Below are 21,910 nucleotides of genomic sequence, written 5' to 3' on the forward strand. Positions count from 1 at the left end.
ACTTGGTTATTCAGCTCAGCATGAAAAGAGTAGAGTGTGAAGTATTATGTTCCAGGCGCTGCACAGTGGTGCAGTTACTAGCAAGGAAGTCCCAGGTTCGAATCCTGGCCTGGGCTCTTTCTTTCTTTCTGCGTTGCATGCTGGGAGTGTGTTGGTGACGGTGAGGCTGCACGTGGTGAGTTTGAGAGAGTTGTCTCTAACAGTTTTTCTAACAATTTATTCTTTTATGTGTTGTTTTTTTAATGTTCTTTATTTGTACTGATTCTAAGTCTCGGAGTTGTTTCTTTTTTTTTTAGCGCTTGTAGCGCTGTTTGTTTGCGGGGATGGCGTCTTTAGGGGCGCCGCCCCTCTCTTTAAGGAATGGGATTCGGATTCAACCTGACCCGTCAATCTCAGTTGAGACAGTTCTCCTGGCTGTAGGAGATATTGTCGGTCACATCAATTTAATTTATGCTTCAAGAATGCATAAGTGATTTGTTTTTGTATATTTTTTTTTTTTTTAAAGAAGAGCGCTTTGTTACTCAGTTGACTGTCAGCGGGGTGACAATAGGCGGAGAATACCTGCAGGTGTCCCCGCTTGCAGTGCCCTCCACCCAGGTGGTTGTTTCGGGTGTACCGCCCTTCATTCCGAATAACTTGCTGGAGAAATAACTCCAGTGTTTTGTAAAACTTGCCAGCGGTTTCAAAACTGTGGGTTTGGGATGTAAGGATGATAAACTCTGCTTCACAAACGCTGGAAGTGTCTTTCAGAGTTAAATATGAGGAAGGATCTTATATGGTTTACGCGAGCACCGGAAACATGAAATGTTTTGAGTGTGGGGATATCGGGCATAAACGAGCCGCTTGCCCGCACAAAAACTCGACAATGCCGGTTAAGATGAATCCAAATGCAGAAGCGTCGCTGGCAGCTGGTGTTCTTCCGGCTGCGGAGGGGGCGGTGCCTCCCCCGTCAACTGTCTCTGAGGCTGGGGAGGGAAGCAGCGATCTGGATATACATCCTGTTAAGAATGACCTTGAGAAAATTGGAATCAGTGTTCCACAAGATTCCCCAATCTGTGGCCATCTTGACTCAGAAACAGATCCTACGGCTAACTCGAACCCTGGTGCTGCCCGCAGGTGAGGGGGTAGCGGCCCAGCCTGCAGCTGAAGACGCACAGGTAGAAAATATGGAGTATGACGGTGATTCAGACAGCATTTCAATAGCAGATTCCCAAACATCCGGTGGTGATTTGTACACTTTGGATGGAATCATTGTTTTCCTTGATGAAACTTTTGGAAAACATGTTAAAGTTCTTGATTATTTTCCTGATGCGGAAAAATGTATCAAGAGCGCTCTCATGGTACAGAACATAGTAGGTTTTGGAATGTTAGACGAAAAGAAACGGTTCCGTTTAAAAAAACACATAACAAACGTCCGGAAACAGTTATTAGCAAACAAAGGAAAAGGTTCAAAACGGTTAAAAAAAATGTAGAAATAAAACTATGATTATAATACGCTGGGTGGTTTTATGTTTGCTGTCTTTGTCTGTTTTACCTCTCCGTTTCACCTGTATGAATTGTGAGGGATTTACCCCCTCCCTAACAGGTGCTGTTTTTTGTACTTCCAATATTCTTATTTAGTTAGTAAATGTATTGCTTTTGTTGTGAGGAAATGATTTACTTTATTTAATATTTTGTTTTAATCATTCTCTCTTCTCTTGGAGGTCACCTGGTCTTGTGTTGCCATGGAAGCGCACCCATGAGCAGTGCTGACAAGGACCTGGTGTTTTCAATCAGCCTCACTGGGAAAATCCATTGTTTGAGAGGGAGGGGAGATGTTTTCTGGATTTTGATTGGGCTCAGATTGTTTTTGTTTTAGTTTTGAAGTTGTTTCTTGTAATTATGTAAATATTTTTCTAGGAATATAGTTTAGTACAAATATTTTTCTATCTGGAAATGTAAATGTTGTCTCCACCCCTTAATTAGTCCAGATAGGAGCCAATGCTTTAAAAGCCAGGTGGTTTAGATCAGGGGGCTCTTCCTCCTGTTGTTGGTATGTACAGGTCCTTCTCAAAATATTAGCATATTGTGATAAAGTTCATTATTTTCCATAATGTCATGATGAAAATTTAACATTCATATATTTTAGATTCATTGCACACTAACTGAAATATTTCAGGTCTTTTATTGTCTTAATACGGATGATTTTGGCATACAGCTCATGAAAACCCAAAATTCCTATCTCACAAAATTAGCATATCATTAAAAGGGTCTCTAAACGAGCTATGAACCTAATCATCTGAATCAACGAGTTAACTCTAAACACCTGCAAAAGATTCCTGAGGCCTTTAAAACTCCCAGCCTGGTTCATCACTCAAAACCCCAATCATGGGTAAGACTGCCGACCTGACTGCTGTCCAGAAGGCCACTATTGACACCCTCAAGCAAGAGGGTAAGACACAGAAAGACATTTCTGAACGAATAGGCTGTTCCCAGAGTGCTGTATCAAGGCACCTCAGTGGGAAGTCTGTGGGAAGGAAAAAGTGTGGCAGAAAACGCTGCACAACGAGAAGAGGAGACCAGACCCTGAGAAAGATTGTGGAGAAGGGCCGATTCCAGACCTTGGGGGACCTGCGGAAGCAGTGGACTGAGTCTGGAGTAGAAACATCCAGAGCCACCGTGCACAGGCGTGTGCAGGAAATGGGCTACAGGTGCCGCATTCCCCAGGTCAAGCCACTTTTGAACCAGAAACAGCGGCAGAAGCGCCTGACCTGGGCTACAGAGAAGCAGCACTGGACTGTTGCTCAGTGGTCCAAAGTACTTTTTTCGGATGAAAGCAAATTCTGCATGTCATTTGGTAATCAAGGTGCCAGAGTCTGGAGGAAGACTGGGGAGAAGGAAATGCCAGAAGTCCAGTGTCAAGTACCCACAGTCAGTGATGGTCTGGGGTGCCGTGTCAGCTGCTGGTGTTGGTCCACTGTGTTTTATCAAGGGCAGGGTCAATGCAGCTAGCTATCAGGAGATTTTGGAGCACTTCATGCTTCCATCTGCTGAAAAGCTTTATGGAGATGAAGATTTCATTTTTCAGCACGACCTGGCACCTGCTCACAGTGCCAAAACCACTGGTAAATGGTTTACTGACCATGGTATCACTGTGCTCAATTGGCCTGCCTACTCTCCTGACCTGAACCCCATAGAGAATCTGTGGGATATTGTGAAGAGAACGTTGAGAGACTCAAGACCCAACACTCTGGATGAGCTAAAGTCCGCTATCGAAGCATCCTGGGCCTCCATAAGACCTCAGCAGTGCCACAGGCTGATTGCCTCCATGCCACGCCGCATTGAAGCAGTCATTTCTGCCAAAGGATTCCCGACCAAGTATTGAGTGCATAACTGTACATGATTATTTGAAGGTTGACGTTTTTTGTATTAAAAACACTTTTCTTTTATTGGTCGGATGAAATATGCTAATTTTGTGAGATAGGAATTTTGGGTTTTCATGAGCTGTATGCCAAAATCATCCATATTAAGACAATAAAAGACCTGAAATATTTCAGTTAGTGTGCAATGAATCTAAAATATATGAATGTTAAATTTTCATCATGACATTATGGAAAATAATGAACTTTATCACAATATGCTAATATTTTGAGAAGGACCTGTATGTCATGCTGTGAACTGGAATGAAATGTTTGAAGAATTGAATAGAAAAAAAAAAAGTCAGAGCTCTACAATTTCTGGATTCTGTCTGATTTTTTTTGTCGCAAACCAACATGAATATTTTCAGGGTGGGATCATTAAACATCAATGGTGGGAGGGATCCACAGAAAAGGATGGTTAGTTTAGAGCTGATTTTCCAAAAGAAGCTTAATGTGTGTTTACAAGAGACACATACAGATCATGAACATGAGGTAGAGTGGGGTATGAGTTGGAAAGGGAAATACTTTTTGTCTCATGGGACCAGGTCATCTGCTGGTGTAGCAATTTTATTTTCACCAAGACTGGATGCTAACATCATTTCCTGTATTGAGTTAATCCCAGGCAGGGTCCTGGGGATTAAAGTAGAGATAGAAAGTTTCTCTTTTTGTTTTATTAATGTTTTTGCACCAAATCAGGGGGATAACAGAATGAAGACTTGTGAGAAAATATACTATTTTTTTGCAGCAGTCTAATCAAAATGAGTGTATTGTGATGGGTGGGGATTCGAACTGCACTATTAATTTTACAACAGATAGAACAGGAGACGAACCTCATTTTCCATCATCCTTTAAATTAGCTCAGGTTATATCAGAGCTTAATTTGGTTGATGCTGGGAGGATTAAACATCCACAAGCTAAACAATATACATGGGTAAAAATGAATGAGGGGATAGTGATTGGGGCCAGGTTGGACAGATTTTATATTTCAAAAATTCATAGACATAGACTATCCAACTGCTTAATTTATCTAGTTGGTTTTTCTGACCATCATTTAGTTTGTATGGATTTACAAACAGCTTAAACATAAGAAAGATCAGTTAAGTTGTTTCTTGCAAGAAAGAGCTAAAGGGGCTTTAGTTCGGTCAAGGTTTTTCTACCGTTAAGGATATGGATGCCCCTACATCCTTCTTTTTTAATTTGGAGAGAAATGTCAGCCAGACAAAGCAGATGATGTGTCTTAGGCTTCCAGATGGAACTCTGACCACTGATCCCACCACCATGACGGAGCATGCCGTGACTTTCTATAGTGACCTTTTTAGACAGCAGGCCTGTAACAGAAGCTGTGTGGATGCTCTACTGGATGGTCTTCCTCAACTTTCCGCTGCAGATCAGGCAATTCTGGATGCTGAAGTTTCATTGGAAGAACTGACTGCTGCTGTTGGACAAATGGCTCCTGGCAAGACTCCAGGTCTAGATGGTTTGCCTGCAGATTTGTATAAAAAGTTTTGGAGGCTGTTGGGAGAGGACTTGTGGGAGGTGCTCAAGAAGTGCACCTTGACAGGTATCTTGCCACCATCCTGCCGAAAAGCTGTTCTTTCCTTACTTCCAAAAAAAGGAGACTTGACTTTGTTGAAAAACTGGAGACCCTTCTTTGTGTGGATTATTAGTTATTTTCTAAAGAGCTTTCGAATAGGTTGAAGAACATTCTTGAATTTATCATACACAGAGATCAGTCATATTGTGTACCTGACAGATCTATCATGGATAATCTTTTTCTTTTAAGAGACTTGTTTGACATTTGTAAACTTTATGAAATTGATGTTGGTATTATTTCTTTAGATCAGGAAAAAACCTTTGATAGGGTTGATCATTGTTTTCTCTTTTCAACATTAAGAGCTTTTGGATTTGGTGATGGGTTTATTTCTTTATTGGGTTTATTGTATAAAGAAGTCTTTTGTGTTATTAAAGTTGGGGGAGGATTAAGCTGTCCAGTTAAAGTTCAGAGAGGTTTTAGACAAGGATGTCCCATATCGGGACAGGTCTATTCTATTGCAGTGGAACCTCTTACACAAACTGCGCTCTGCTCTAACTGGTGTAATTCTCCCAGGTTTGTCAAATTATCCAGGTGTAATGATTATGAGTATTGATGAATTAATATTTATCAAGAATTATAGTTTAAAATCATAATTTGAAAAAAATTAATTTCTTAACCACGAATAGAAATCAGGGATGTACTCTGGTCTTGTAATATGGGCTCAAAGCTCTTTAATAATTAACAAATTATTAACCAATAATTACAAATTATGAAGAACCATTTAGTCAACTGAATCAACAAGGAGGAAACTCATCTCCTTGGAAAGAAAACCTCTGTAGGTTATCACCTGCGCCGGTTGTCGGCGTGGTCTTCGATCGGTGAATAAATCTTCTGATCTTCTTGTATCAGACAGATTTCAGCTTTCAAGCCCTTCCGGGAATGGCCTTGTGGAGCAAAAGTTCGCTTGCAAGCTTTTGTCTCTGATGCGCTCTCCTGTGAGACACGCAGGAAATGGCAACGAAACTTTACCCCTCGGCCGGTTTATACTCTCGGTGACGTCAGAGCTGCGACATCTGTTGAGCTGCGCATGTCAAAATGTTTGACCAAAAAGGATGACCCCAACACAGGTTGAGTGGTCTGCTTATGCAGATGATATAAACATTTTTATTAAAAATCTGAATGATGTTATGGGTTTTCAACATTGTTTGGAACTTTATGAAAAAGCTTCTTCAGCTAAAGTGAACTGGGAAAAAAGCTCTGCCTTAAAAATTGGTCCATGGACTAATAGTCTCCCTAAATTACCAGGTAATATTCATTGGGCTAACTAAGGTTTAAAATTCTTGGGTGTTTTTTGGGGGGCAGATACCATTTTAGAAAAAAATTGAGAGGGTGTAATGGAGAGAGTTTGTGCCAGAATATCCAAAAGGAAAAGGCTGCTGCCTCAGCTGTCTTACAGGGGAAGGGTTCTGGTTGTTTATAACTTGGTTGCTTCGGCCCTCTGGCTTAAACTGACAGTGTTAACACCACCATTATCTCTCATACAACGTCTCCAAAGGACTCTAGTGGATTTCTTCTGGTCTGGACCACACTGGGTGAGAGCTGCAGCCCTGTACCTACCAGTAGAAGAGGGAGGACAAGGACTCATAACTTCACGTATCACGGCTTTCAGGCTTCAGACAGCACAGAAACTGTTATATGGTGTTGGATTACCATGTCTGGATACTGCACGTCTTTTTCTGAGGAAAGCAGGACGTATTGGATATGATAAACATCTCTTTTTGCTATGACAAAGATCCTTGGACTTAACTGGTGTTACTCCTTTTTATCAATCGGTTTTAAATGCTAGGCAGATTCTCACCTTTGAGAGGAAGACTGATACAATGCCAGGGATGTGGGTTTTTGAAGAACCTCTGTTTGAAAATAATTTTATTTCGTCACAGCTGTTTTCATCTGTTACTTTAAGATCTAAGATGAGAGAAGCAGGCCATGTGAAGCTGGGTCATCTGATGAAGTTGTCTGTGTCCAGTCTCACTGAGAGTCTTGATGCGTGATCTAACAGACTTGTGTTAAGACTGAAAGAGGAAGCCTGCGCTTCTCTGCCAGACTCCATCAGAGTGTTTGTTGCTAATAGTGCTTTATTTGACCAATGGGATGATGAGTATGAGTATGTGTTTCCTTCCCTAATTGTCTCTCCTGCAGTAGACCAATGGCAGGATGAGCCAGGAAAACTGATGACTCTACAAGATGCACCACTAGGTTGTTTTGAAGGCTTGGGGAAGAAAGTCTTGTACAATATCTGCGTGAAGGTTCTGAATTTACGTTTTCTGGCAGAGGTGAGGGTGTCAAAGTGGACTGAGTTTTTTGACAACAGCTCTACCCCAAGAGGCTGTTGGTGGTCCCTATACAAACCCCCTATTGAGAAACGGTTGGGTGACTTCCAGTGGAGGATTGTGCATGGGGCCATAGCTACAAACATGTATCTGGCACACCTTAATCCTGACATTAGTGTTACCTGTCCTTATTGTTTGCAGGAGGAAACTTTGTATCATATTTTTGTTGAATGTTCAAGATTGAATTCTCTTTTTGTTCTCTTGAATCATTTGTTTGGTGGTTTTGGTGTACAGTTTTCTAATTGTATTTTTATTTATGGTCCACGGTATTGTGCAAGAAAGAAAACTATTTACATACTTTTAAATTTTATTTCTGGGATGGCAAAATTAGCAATATGGATATCAAGAAAGAACAAAATTAATGGACATCAAACGGAAGACGTTTGTGTTTTATTTAAGCGACTGGTAGTTGCTCGTGTTCGTGTGGAATTTGAATTTTTTAAGTTGACAAAGGAAATAGCTGTCTTTGTAAGTAAGTGGGGTATTAATGATGTTTTGTGTTCAGTGGATGATGCATATTTAGTTTTTGCTTTTTGATTTTTTGATTTTGAATGGTTTTTGTTATATGGATTATTATTATTATTATTGTTTTATTATTTATTGATTGTTAGAGTGTGAAATACAGTGTGAAATAATAATAATAAGTAATTTTAAACTCAAACTCTTTCTTCCTTTCTTTCTCTCAGGGTACTCTGGCTTCCTCCAACTGGCCAAAAGCGTGACTGTTAGGTTAATTGTTTTCTTTAACCTGCCTGAGTGTATGCGTGGTTGTTTGTCCTGTGTGTCTCTGTGTTGCCCTGTGATGGACTGGCGACGTGCCCAGGGTGGACCCCGCCTCTTGCTCACTGACTGCCAGAGATATGCACCAAACCCCCCCCTGAGACCATGCAAGGACAGGCAGGTTTAGACAATGGATGAATGTTCCAGGTAGAAAATTATTCAGATTCAGAAATAGCTTGCCTTCTTTTCTTGTAGAAATGCTCAGGACATAATTTTACTGAATTTCCTCAAAGTGTTATTACGTAGGAGTTTGTCTTCACTGAGATGCAGTAATTTGTTTAAGACAAAATAAAAAATTATCAATTAAATATATTCTCAAATTTAGGTCCTCTCCATTTTTACTCAGAATAAAAGTCTTTGAGGATTAAAGTAAGCAATTAAGCCCATAACAAAAATCAAGATCACAAAATTATAAAACATGTTATCATTTGCTGTTAGAAAGCTTTCTCTTTCCATAGTCTTCTGCCTATCTAAGATCTGGTACTGGAGGTAAAAGATCCAGGAGCGAAACCCAAACGGTTCTCCTCCAAGTGATATTCTCTGGCTTTCAATAGGAGAATACCAATGCGGTCCCAGGTCAGAAGGGATATACTATATAGTCATCCTTGAGAGTTCTGTTTAGAAAGATCTAATTCAATTCAGTTTTATTTACGAAGCGCCAATTTACCACACATCATCTCAAGGCACTTTACAAAGTCAATTCAATCGAATCTTACAGATTCCAAGTCAAGAACATACATTTCAATTAATCCTAACTACCAAACAGTTCAGTTAGATTCGGTTGGTTGATTAAATCTATCTAAGGAAACCCAGCATTTTGCATTGAGTCAGTGACTTGCAGCATTCCCTCCTCCTGGATGAGCATGTAGAAACAGTGGACAGTCACTGGCGTTGACTTTGCAGCAATCCCTCATACTGAGCATGCATGTAGCGACAGTGGAGAGGAAAAACTCCCTTTTAACAAGAAGAAACCTCCAGCAAAACCAGAACCAGGCTCAGTCTTAGCGGCCGTCTGCCACGACCAACTGGGTGTTTGAGAGAACGGAGCAGAGACAGGAAAAGAACCCAGAAGCACTGATCCAGGAGTACTTTCTATGGGAAAGAAAAGCAAAACATTAAAGGTTGTAGCTCCTTTAGATGATTCATCTAGGAGAGAAACACAGCTAAACAGATTAACTTTGAGCCAGTTTTCAAGTCTAAGGGATGAAAGAAAGCACATACAGTTAGTCACAGTAGAAGCTTAGCCTGTAGCCATGTCTAGGAGAGAGATGGGGTTAAACTGTAAGACAGGGTCAAGTGTATCATCTGTAGAAGGAGAGCATTAGGTTGCTGGCAGCAGCAGCTTAGCCGATGCCCCCCTCCAGAAAGGTGACACAGCTAAAAGCAGAGCCAGGTCAGGTGTAGCTTCTAGGAAGGGAAAAAACAAATATCCGGAGGGCCTCTAAGAGGATCCAATCAGACATCCCATCCACCTCAACTCAATATGTTTAATGTTGAGGAGTGGCGGCACTTCTTAGGAAGTCAACACCTTATCTCTGAAGCAGAACCAAGCACAAGAGATGATAATGAGTGAAGATCCCAGGAGATCAGCTGTTTGTGAAAAACCAACAACAATGCTACGTTCAAATTCACTTCAAACTCCTTTGCTTTCTATTTTAATGCTCAGTTTGAACTTCAGCAATTCATCTTCACCCCATAAATGCACTGATTTGCTGCCATGTCATTGGCTGATTTTTTATTTGGGTTTACAAGCAGTTAAACGGGTGTGCTTAAGAAACTGACTGGTGAGCGTATACATTGTTCTTTTTTTAATGTGACTTTAATGTGACCATCGTAACAAAACCCAAATACTTTTGTAAATGTTTCTCTCCGTTGTCACCACATGCATGCTCAGGATTACAGATTGCAACAAAGGCCCAATATCACCAGCTGGGCTTCTACAAACAGAGAACTATTCACCAAATGACATTAAATAATTAACTGAATTGGGCCTTAATGCATAATACTGTGGACTATGTGTAGTTTTTTCTGAATCTGATCTGATCTGAATTGGATTGACTTTATTGGGCCTCAAGATGACCTTTATTGTTTTTATATAGATAAACTGCACTGGATCATACCTAAACATTAAAGGTTGAATATAAAATAGGCAAGAAAGTAGGAAATTTGAGTGTGGAGAATGTGTGGGAACCCTGGGTGGCATCACCTTAAAAAAGGAGATAAAATAACTAAAAGCAGACTATAGTAGTGAGATTACACCAACCTAGATGCACCTTTTTTGCAACAAACCTGACATTAAAAGGAAATTTCTCATTGATTCATGTTCCACATCAAAATGCCACCTGACTCAGGCAAATTGTGAACAAAATGGATTATGCTTTGTAAATGAACTCTTCTTTGGGGTTGCTTTACAAAATGTAAATGAGAAGATGCGTGGTGACCTTTTTGATTGAAGGATGCGGAGGGTAAAGCAACTTAATCAAATGTGGAACCCTTCCTGCCACAGCATGATTTGACAGGCGCTCGGAGTGAGCAGTGAACCAAACTGTAAAACCTGATAAATTATTGGAATAGGCTGTAATTTAATGTGTGATGAGACATAGAGGGTTGCTTCTTAGCGGTTTCTCTGCTGCCTCTCTCTCAGATACACACACAAGTAAAGACCTTTGGACTCCCACCGGCTTTCACCACCTGGAGTGTTTGAGCTTGGTTCAAGCTGCCGGCGGCCGAGTCAAACCCCTTCTCTTCCCCGCGATGCAAAGCACTCCTGGCCGTGCAGCACATCTGCTCTTCCTGTCCCTCAGAATCACCCTTCTCCACATGTGCAACTAGGGGTCAGAGATCTCGGATCGGTGCCGAATGTTCTGATTAACGGAAATGAAAAGAACGAGCTGTTATCAATGCAGAAGATACAGTGCCTTGCAGAGATCTTGTCACCCTTTCAGCCTTTTCACATTTTATCACATTACAACCAGACATTTAGTGTATTTTGTTGGGATTTATGTGAAAAATCAAAAGTAGTGGATAAACCGCTTTAAGGAAGAAAAATGGCACATGGTTTTGAAAATACTTTACAAATAGAAATCTGAAAAGTGCAGCATCAGGATGTAATCGTCCCAGTTTTAAGGTGAAACCCCTAAATAAAAACCAGTGGAACCATTTAATCGGAATATAAATGCAGCCGTTCCTAAGGGCCAAACATTTCAGTCTGTGACCCCAAAAATAAAAGTGCCAGAGTCTGGCGACCCCTTAAAAATACGTATAATTACTTCCCTCTACATTTATTTATTTAATTAATATATTTTTAGATTGAAATAAGTATGTATTTTTAAATTATTTATTTTAAGTGAAATTTTATTACTTAATGGGACACAAACCTTTAATTGTGTATTTAATAATTTAATGGCATTTTTAATTGTTTAATAATGTATTGCATAAATAAATGGTACATTTAATAGTACTTTTTTATGGGACATTCACATACATTTTTTTCATAATACATTTATTTATTTAATTTTGACCCTTTTTTGCCCTCCGTACCCTCAGGGATAACATCACGATGATTCTGAAAATCATCTCGCGACCCTTCACTTGATGTCTCGCGACCCCCTGGGGTACTAACCCCCACTTTGGCAACCCTGGCCTTAGAGAACTCCAGAGAACAACCAGTCTCACGAAGAATAGGGAACCCAGCAGACAGGTCAGGGAGAAAGTTCTGGAGAAAATTAAATCTGTAAAGCCTGATACAAGACATGACTGTCAGAAATTTGATTTTAAAAGATTAGCAGTATTTTTAAATTTGCCATTTTTTAAACTATGTTAGGCTTTTTTCATTAATGTGTTTCTATGGGGAATCTGTATTGTTGGTAACATTTTTACTTGACATACCAGGTTTTTGAGGAAAGCACCAACTTTAAGAGGTAGATGCTTCAGATCTGCTGAGATACATTTGCCGTTATAGGGAACAAACAAGTCTGCGCGATCTGTTGTATACTGAGACCAAAACCAGTGTCAAATTCCTTGCTCATGTGCACAAACCTGGCCAATAAAGCTGATTCTGATTCTGCAGACCCAAAGCCTTGAATATATCAATTGAGCTCTGCTCAGTCAGAGCATAGGAAAACTGCAAATCGAAGACATGGCCGTCAACCTAAACTGACAGCATTAATCAGAGAAGCAGCCAAAAGGTGCATGGTAACTTTGGGGTAGCTGCAGAGATCCACAGCTCAGGTGGTAGAATTGGTTGAGGGGACAACTATTAGTCCTGCACTTTCCAAATCTGGCCTCTACAGCAGAGGTGCATGAAGAATGGCTGGACAAGTCCTGTTTGCAGTTTGCCACAAGGAGTTCTGGCCAAAAGAGACCAAAAATCTTTGCTCTTTGCTTCCATGCAAAACATTATGTGTGTCAGGAAACTATCAAAACCTCCCCACCATAGAGCGCAGTTGTGGCAGCATGGGATTGATGGAAAGATGGGTGGAAATACAGGACATGGATGGAAATTATATCCATGTGCTAAAATGGCCCAGTCAAAGTCCAGACCTAAATCCAACTGAGAATTTGTGGCAAGACTTGAAAACTGCTTTTCACAGAAACTCTCGGTCCAATGTGACTGAGCTTGAGCTGTATGCAAAGAAGAATTTCTCTAGATGTGCAAAGCTGGTGGAGACATAACCCAAAAGAACTGCAGTGGTACCACAAAGAATTTACTCTGGGGCACAGAACTCAAATGTTCTCGAAATCATGCATACTTTATGTTGGCTCATCACATGAAATCCATAAGTGTATATGGATCAGCGATGGCAACCCCTTGCATGCTTTTTCAGCCATGCAGTGAAACCTGAGTACCACTGCAGCATAAACAATCGATTCTCTTGTCATCCCTGAATACATCGCTGCATCCATCATGTTTTATAAAGCACACAAGGTCGTACAGTTATAAAAAAATCCTTTAACGGGTAAAAATTTGCAGACTGCAAGCTCATAAAAGTTGCCTTTGTGCATGCATGTACGGGTGTGTGCACGTGCATCGGTTCTTTGAGGATAAATGGGCCTTTGCATGGCGGGTTGTACCTTTTACGGTGCCGGAGAATGAGCCTTTTCATTTTGCTCTGAGAGCAAAAAGCCTGGGGGAAATCAAAGTAAGCATTTCCCCCTTATTCTAAAGCGCCACCTTTAATAGGTACAAAACCAGCCAAGCGTTCAGCCCTGTCCTTTGGACTGTGAACACATCATGGCTGAAACTGCCAATCGATTCCACGGTGTGACACAGTGCTTCCTGCAATCTGAATTATTTCTAATTTTAACCAAGAATTCAAGGGAAGGTGAGACTGGGGGCTGGCTTTATTTGCAACCAGCCATCAGAACTCCTTTTGTAGCTTCTGTCAGAGACTGATGGTTCATGAGTCATTACATGCATCAGGCACAGAGTGAGTAAAACCTACTGGAGCAGCTAAGTAGCATCCTGATTTACTACAGTACCTTTAAGGACAGGTTTAAAAAATGAACAGACCCGTTCGCCACACTCATTGCTCTGCCTTGTCCTGGGGGAACAGTGCATGGAGTGTTGCTTTGTAAAGCAGCACATTAATAAGGGAAGAGCTTGTTCCTCCATGTCATTTAAGTGTTTCCGGAGGCCATGCACCGTGTCCTCCACGCTCTTTGGGGTTGGAGGTACGGAGATGTCCCATTTCTTAATGGATACTCCACACATCAGGATTCCCTAGAGGAGGCTGCACATGTTTTCCCCCAGTTTCTCTCCTTTTTTTTTAAACCTTGGCTTATGGTGTTTTACATTTTCTACAGCTGCTTCCTTCAGGTTCAAAATATATCAAAATAGCACAAAGCACCGTCTTTTAGTAAATCTCATGTTAACATAATTGACTTAAAAGCCTCTTAGGACAGAGTAGAGGATGCTTCTGTTCTTCCAGTTTTGTCCTCATTTCGAGGATGATTTTGTATCATTTGTTAGAGTATATATCACCATTGTTGGAAGACAATCGTGGTCCACTTAAATATTTAAAATTATCAAGCAAACCTTAATGTCAGACAAACATAACCAGAGTAAATACAAAATACTGTTGCTAAATGATGATTTCATTGATGAAAAAAGACTATCCAAACCAACTTGGCCCCATGTGAATGGCCCCCTAAATCTATAAACTGCAGGTGAGCAGGTAATTTTGGCCTACTCTTCTTTGCAGAACTGTTTTAATTTGATCAAATTGGACACTTTTTTCAGCACAAAATGCCTGTTTGAGGTCATGCCAGTGCGTCTCGACCAAAACCTATGTCCAGGCTTTGACTGGGCCACTCCAAAATCTTTATTTTCAGCTTTTTTTTTCTTTTGTAAGTTTGAGCAACAAACAGGCCCATAACATCACACTACCGCCACCATGTTTGACTGTAGATATGATGTTCTTTGTCTGAAATGATAGTTTGATAGTTTTTGTGACAGATGTAATGGCAACTGGACATGTCTCATGCAGAAAACAGACCAACCGATGTGTCTGCTTCTAATCTTACCTGAACGGTACATGTGATAAAAAGGGGAAAACTGCGAAAAGCTCAAGTAGGTCCATTTTTTAAAAGGATCTGTGTGACTACTGATAACCTAAAGAGCCAGGTTTCCTACATCCTGGATTAAAACATCACCAAGGTTTTGAATGCAGGGTTAAGTCTGTTTTTTGGAGATTTTGTTCCTAGAAGACTCTATGGTGCTGCTGTGCTAATGAAGCAGTACCAGGTACTTTGCTACAGGTTCTGATAAAGATAAAACGGAAAAGAGGTTTCAACATACTAAGATATGTTTTGTACAACTTTTAAAGAAAAACATTTTGATTCTTATCATTAATGTTTGCTTTTTTTGTAATTTTCTCACCAAGGTTTGATTTTATGAAAAGTTTTCAGCTTAATGTTGAGAAATTGTATAAAAAACAGCAGAAATTGTCTTGTGGTTTGGACCCTGCATGCAGTGCCTTGAAGAAGTCTGCACTCCTATTGAACCTTTTCAGGTTTTAGCCCTTTTCCAATACAAACTTATGTATGTGAAAACCAGTCTATTGTATTTCCTTTCACCTATACACTGTTTAGCTTACTAAAACTACACATTTCTCCAAACTTGATAAAAAGAGATGATGGAAACTGGAATTGGAACTTGTGAAGAGTCTGATGGAGAGACTGAAGAAGCTGCAGGAATTTCTTAACCCACTGGGAGAGTGTATTATGGTCTCATGAAACCATATTGAATTTTTAGGAGGCAAATCTAAAAGGTACGTTTGACAAAAATAACACTGAGCCTAGCCAAAAGAAGATAACATTAAAACATGGTGGTAGCAGCATCATGCAGCATCATACTGGAACTGGGGTGTTCTAAATCCCAGTCAGTTTAAAACCAAAATCTTAAAGAGTTCAATTCAGATTCAATTCAATTCAGTTTATTTATACAGCGCCAATTCACAACACATGTCATCTCAAGGCACTTCACAAAACGTAGGTACATACATTCCAATTAAAAGTCAGGTACATACATTCCAATTAATCCTAACAATTGAACAGTGCACTCGGAGTTAGCTTTTTATTCAAATTGGATAAAACGTTTTTCTATCTAAGGAAACCCAGCAGATTGCATCCAGTCAGTGACTTGCAGCATTCACTCCTCCTGAATGAGCATGTAGAGACAGTGAACAGTCACTGGCGTTGACTTTGCAGCAATCCCTCATACTGAGCATGCATGTAGCGACAGTGGAGAGGAAAAACTCCCTTTTAACAGGAAGAAACCGCCACCAGAACCAGGCTCAGTGTGAGCGGCCATCTGCCACGACTGACTGGAGGTTTGAGAGAACAGAGCAGAGACACAGAGAACAAAGAAGCACTGATCCAGGAGTCCTTTCTATAGGAAGGAAAAGTAAATGTTAATGGATGTAGCTCCTTTAGTCGTTTCACCTAGAAATAATGAACAGATAAACTCTGAGCCAGTTTTCAAGGTTAGAGTCTGAAAGAGAGCACATAGAGTTAGTTACAGTAAAGCTCAGTCAAGTGCCATGTCTAGGAGAGAGAAAGGGTTAAACACTGGAGGACAGGGTCATGTGGATCATCGGTAGAGGGTGAGCATTACGTTGTTGCCAGCAGAAGCTTGGACGATGCCCCTCTCCAGAAAGGTGTCACAGGTAGACAGAGTCAGACCATGTGTAGCTTTTAGGAAGAGAAAAGAGAGAGAACATAAAGTTAAAAACTGAAATAACAGCAAATAATACAAAATTGGAGAGTAGTGTGAGAATGTAGCGCAAAGTAATTAATGTAGAGAATGTAGTTCAAAGTAAAGACGATATTAATTTTTCAGCATCACTTTAAACACAAGTGTACATTAAAATCAACCAACAAAGGTCTTTGAGAAGACCTAGTTTTTTTAAATGGTCTAGTCAAAGTCCAGACCTAAATTGGACATAAAGTCTGTGGGGTCACCAGAAGATGGCATGATCTGATGAAATTTTCTGATCCACATGCAGGAAACCACTCAGGGCAGGAAAACAGTTTCAAGTAGTTTATTGAAGAGACGTTGATTGAGATTCGGGTTATTCTGGTTCTTGTGTTTGCAGACCGGGGGTTGCTCAGATGGAGAGGTTCCAGTCTGGTTTGGAGGTGCATGCTTTCCAGGGATGTCAGTATTAGGAAGTTGCAGGTCAGTGGGAGATCGGGCAGGCGAAGGACTCGGAGGTGGAAGGAGCTGCAGGAGATGACCGTGGGACCTGAGGAGATATCCAAGAGGATCTGAATATGGTTTGAAAAAAGTAAACCTCTTGGTCTGCGGCTTCCGATGGAACAATTGCTCGAGGAGTCTGAGGCCCAGATGAGGTGAGTCTTTCCTTCAATGTTTTGCTCTGAGAAATGTGGAGAGCAGGACAGCATTAGAATACTCAAAGAAGATCTTGAGAAGGTCAGTGTTTGGCTTGATTTCTAACCAGTACGGTGACCATCAGGTGTTGTGTGGTTGTCAGACAGCTCCTTATTTGCTCAGAGGTAGATTAGAAGATTGAATACAGGTGCGACTACAACACCTTACCTGGGCCACACACCCCCAGGTGGAACATCTCAAGCAATAGGTCAACAAACACATCCAGCACACTCACACTCCAAAACCATGACAGAAGACAGCTGTGGACTGAGATGTCCCCATAATCAGACAGATTTGGAATTTTTTCGCCAGGTGGATTGGCTAAATTACCAAATCAAGATGCAGGAATTCAGACAGAGTCATACCAAAAAAGATAAATGCTGAAATTAAATGAAACTTTAATCAGGTCTTAGTTTATGGCAGTGCACAGTTTTACTACCAGGTTATCAGGTTAATCATGTTTTATTACTGTAGAAAATCTGAATATAAACACTTTTCATACTATTCTAGGTTTAACCTATGACTAAAGACAATTTGTGCACTGGATTTTGTTTAGGAATATCTGATTTTCAGATTTTCTTTTGTAGAAAATGATAAAAACCTTCACTTTCCTTCAACTTAAAAATGATGTTCCACTTTATCACCATTTCCTCAATTCTAAATAAAATACATTTACGTATGTAGTTGTAAGAGGATATTATATAAAAAGCTTAAAGGAGTGAAAATACTTTTAGAAAGCGACTGTGTGTTAGAAAGCGACTGTGCAACTGTGTGTTGGTGTTTTGATGGACTTTGTGAGCCGTCTGGGACTGGATCCCCGACCCCAGCCCTCACCTCTTGCTCACAACCCTGAACAGGACGAATAATAGGTGCCTGAGGGAAAAATTGGTGCAGTTGGATTATTTATAGTTAAAACAATCAGGGAGATAATCGAGGGATGGTCCCTGAAGCTAATATGACCGTGGTGAACAGCACATTACAAACAAAAGCTTGGAGATGTGAGGCAGCGCCAATGTTCCCGTGCTCTGTCCTCGTCACCTGTTCTTCTTCTCTGACTGCTAAAATCCGGAAGGCATATTCATGAGGGAGGCCTAATTAACCAGTCAGGGTTTGAAGGGCTTCCAGACGGATGAGTTATTATTGCCATTATTGATACTGGCTGGTTTGAGCTCTGCTATCAGGGATTAATGCTGTTAGAATTTAGAAGCCATCTTACCACTTAGTCCCATGATGAATAATGTTAGGCAAAGTCGTTTGCTCTGGCACTCACTTACTTCTCCTTATTTTATGTACTTTGCTTGCCTTATTAAGGCTCTTACCACCGACTTAATTGCCTAGTTAGAATTCCCCTCTTTGTGACCTAGATGTGTGTTATTTTGTGGATGTAATTAAGTTACCTGTAAATATCCCCGGCGGAGCCTTATCCATCTATGTTATGTCTGCACTCTATTTTTTGTTTTAATTAATTTAATGGCTGCCGTATCTGGACACTTTCAACCTCGATAAAACCAGGTGGAGAAATTGGTTTTAGTCGCGTTCGAGACGAGGTGTCCGGGGGTCGTAATGGATCGGCGCCGATGCGCCAAACCTTCAGGCGAGTACGGTGAAAGAATCGGGACAAGGGGATTAATGTGGCGGTGTGTGAGATAGATAAAACCTGTTCATTTATAAAAGCTCAGTTTGGTCATCTGTTAATAATGTTGAGTTTAAATGTTGATGGGTAACAGATATAGTGGACACATTGGAACCTTTTTGTTTATTGTCTACTCTGTGAAGATATTTGCCTATGCTGGTGAGAGGAGATCATAATCCACAGTGAAACAAGTCCTGTATGAACATTTGCTGAAAAGCCGTTCACCGAGGAAGAAGCCATTACTAAGAAAGTAACTTAAAAAAACAGATTAAGGTTTGCAAATGCACTCAGGTGCAAATACCTTCATTTTCATGGGACATGTCCTGCAAACTTATGAAACTACAGTTGAAGGGATTGACCATAATGACATGATATGATTGTATTTATTTCATGTTCATCGTCCAACCTTTAAAGTTCCAGCCGGCTTTGTTTGTTTTGCCTTTGTGCACCTGTTGTAAAGACTAAAACCCAGCTTAACCAGCAAGTAAACCTTTCCGCAAACTGGTTGCAACTGGGTTCCAAAGTCAGAGCGAGGAACCCAGCGAGACTCTCTGAGGCCAGTTCCACAGCCAGATCAGGGTGACCTTCACTAGTCGAACTCCACCTGTATCGAGATAATCCCTACTGGTTGCATCAGAGTTTTGAAACCGCACCTGCTGAGCTTTTTATGAATATTTATTCTGTGCCAATTCATATTTTTTGTATTGTTTTTTTGCAGCACTGGTCTTTATTTTTCAAAATTTTTCGCACAGTAAGCTGACAGGAAAGGGGTGGAGAGAGGGGGAAGACATGCACCATGAATTGACACCGCCGCGTGTCAATTCATATTTTTTACTCAAACTTCATTTGTTTTTACTAAGGATGCACCAATATGAACATTTAGCGGATATCGAGAGCCAGCATTCACATCGCTGTCATGGCCAATAACTGATATCATATACATTTCCCTTTGGACACGGTGTAAAAGCAAACACACCGCTGACATTGCTTCTTTGCTTCGGTTAAGCATCCCCCATCATCACTGTCACATGACCAGACAAAAACAACATGGCCAACATCAGTCGATAACGATGCTAATGCTGATATTTCATGCATCCCTACTTATTAGTCTTTGCTGAGCCTAATGTCTCTTTCCTCCAGCTTTCTGTTTGGTTTATTGTAGGTCTTAAATGACGGAATACGTTTAAAATTTGGGCAACATGTCGTTGAAACAAGTTGCTGTCTTTTCCCATATGTGACTGTGGTTTCTTTCCAATTATGTTTAAAATGTCAGCAGCTGAAGAACTCTATTTCTGTTCCCAGCCAATATGTTCTGATGGAAATAGCTACATGTTTTCATTAGCTGCATGCCACTGAAGGGAAACTTGCAAAGGCAGCATTTAAAGCTGCATAAAACCGCTTGTTTATAACATAAAACCAGGGTTTTACAGACATGAAGGAACAATCTGTGAGGTATTTTATTTATGGGTTTACCAACAGGAGTGCAACATATCACATGATCACTGCAGTTTCAGAGCACTAGGTCCCCATCGCTGCTATCTTCTTTAACCTTTTTCTTATTTTAGAGGACAGACACTCACTAAACTCCAGACTAAGTTTTCCTTTGGAGAACTTACTGCCCTGACCTAATTCAATCCTTTAAAATGAGTATCCCCTCACCTTAATCCCCTGCTGGAATAGCAAACAGTCTATGTTCCCTGAGCTGGATCTCCGAGGATTGGTTCGCCAAATGTCAGAATGGAGAGGAGAAACTAAATCAGGTTCTCTTTCAAGAAACAATACATAGAATAGTTATACTAATGGCTAAAAGGTCTTTCATGCAATGTAAAAACCACTAACCATGACAATATTCCAATATTGACTCTGGGCTCCTGCAGGCTACAGAGATGATAGCCTTTTACTGGAAACAAACAGAGACACATTCACAATCTGTATGGTTGAAAGAGATGGCGTCTTGCATCATATTAGAAAGACTTATATAAGCGAAGGACGGGCGGAAGAATTTGAAAAAGTGTGGAAACCTTTAATAGAGTTTCTGAGATGGCAATATAAGTGAACATATGACAGCGTTGATTGCTGTTGAGTGTACTTTTATGTGTTTTTTGTTATTATTATTAATATTTCTAGTGTTATGTGAAATACAGGAAATCTATTAGTTTATTCTAAATTCGATCTTAATAGTCTCCACCCTAACGTTATGCGTAATTGTTGTCCCCATAGAAAGTACTACTAGCCTAGAGTTGCTTCGCCAAATGAAGTAATCAGTAATTTGTTTATAAAAGATATGCTTATTTTGTTTCCAGCAGAGTAGCAGACTACTCAGGCTGTGAAGTGTTCATTGTGTTCATCAGATAAACAGCCTGGGGACAGAAACTGTCTCTGTAGCAGATGGTTTTTGCAAATAGCGCTCTGTAGCGCCACCTGAAGTTAAAATTCTGAACAGTTTGTATGCAGGGTGTGGGGGATCTGCAGAGATGTTAAGGGCAATGTAATTTTTTAGCTATGTCTCTTTTCTGAGTAAGAAAATATAGATGAAAACTTTGTGTATAGAAAGGACCCAAGGTCCAGTGAGTTTGTGTGTTTTATCTGTTTCTGTTTCTTTGTTCGAATGGAGTCAGTGACAAAACTATTGCTATCATTAACCATATGTACTATTTTCCTTTAGAATAGAAAGTAGATCTGGCCCAGAATTTGTCTTTTTTCTGATCCTGTATAAAGTCGTCGTAGCCGTTAAATATGTGCTGTTGGGACCACAGCCATGGTTACAGCGTGAAACGCCAGTACAGAATTTCCTGGAACTTTCAAAATAAACTGCATTTAACTTACTTCCGGCACAGCCAAGCAAATTGTAACAACGGATTTCCCATGATGCCACTTGCCGTATAAAACCCCCCACCTTTCCAATGGTCCGATCTCTTTCACTGCTCCTCTGCGGGACCAGGATAGGGGAGGCAGCACGCTAATGTCTCTTTGCTGACGAAAAGACATAAACTCTTCAAACTAGATCCAAGGGTGTCCTAAGATCACGCGATCATATGCACAAGTTAAGTACTGATGAATTACTGTTGAAAGAATCCAGTATTTATTCATAAAAGGGAAATTAAGGTATAAGCATTGCTTTACTTTCTCTCTGAGGCCTGCAGAAGCAAACTGTGTTCCAGAGAGTTCCATGCAGAGACGCGGTCTCTACCAAGCCGTGTCTGAAGGAAGGACAATGGCCCCGCATCACCGTGGTTACGGTAACGTGCAGTTGGTTGGCGGACAGAACGAGCCGTCTTTCAC

The 21,910-nt window shown here is 40.6% G+C and overlaps 2 long non-coding RNA genes across 2 annotated transcripts; one reads left to right on the plus strand and one right to left on the minus strand.

The window, feature by feature from the left end:
* The first annotated feature begins 219 nt into the window (after positions 1-219).
* Positions 220-11,453, plus strand: LOC124858384. Its single transcript, XR_007035820.1, has 3 exons — positions 220-1,157; positions 8,009-8,249; positions 10,747-11,453. It is a non-coding gene; the product is annotated as an uncharacterized LOC124858384 (long non-coding RNA).
* Positions 11,454-16,663: 5,210 nt separating this feature from the next.
* Positions 16,664-21,493, minus strand: LOC124858482. The gene is made up of 4 exons (XR_007035856.1): positions 21,455-21,493; positions 20,468-20,528; positions 20,288-20,393; positions 16,664-16,981 (listed from the first exon to the last, which is right to left on the minus strand). It is a non-coding gene; the product is annotated as an uncharacterized LOC124858482 (long non-coding RNA).
* Between the last annotated feature and the right edge of the window lie 417 nt (positions 21,494-21,910).

This window comes from Girardinichthys multiradiatus, chromosome 21, assembly GCF_021462225.1.
Source record: "Girardinichthys multiradiatus isolate DD_20200921_A chromosome 21, DD_fGirMul_XY1, whole genome shotgun sequence".
NCBI lineage: Eukaryota > Metazoa > Chordata > Actinopteri > Cyprinodontiformes > Goodeidae > Girardinichthys > Girardinichthys multiradiatus.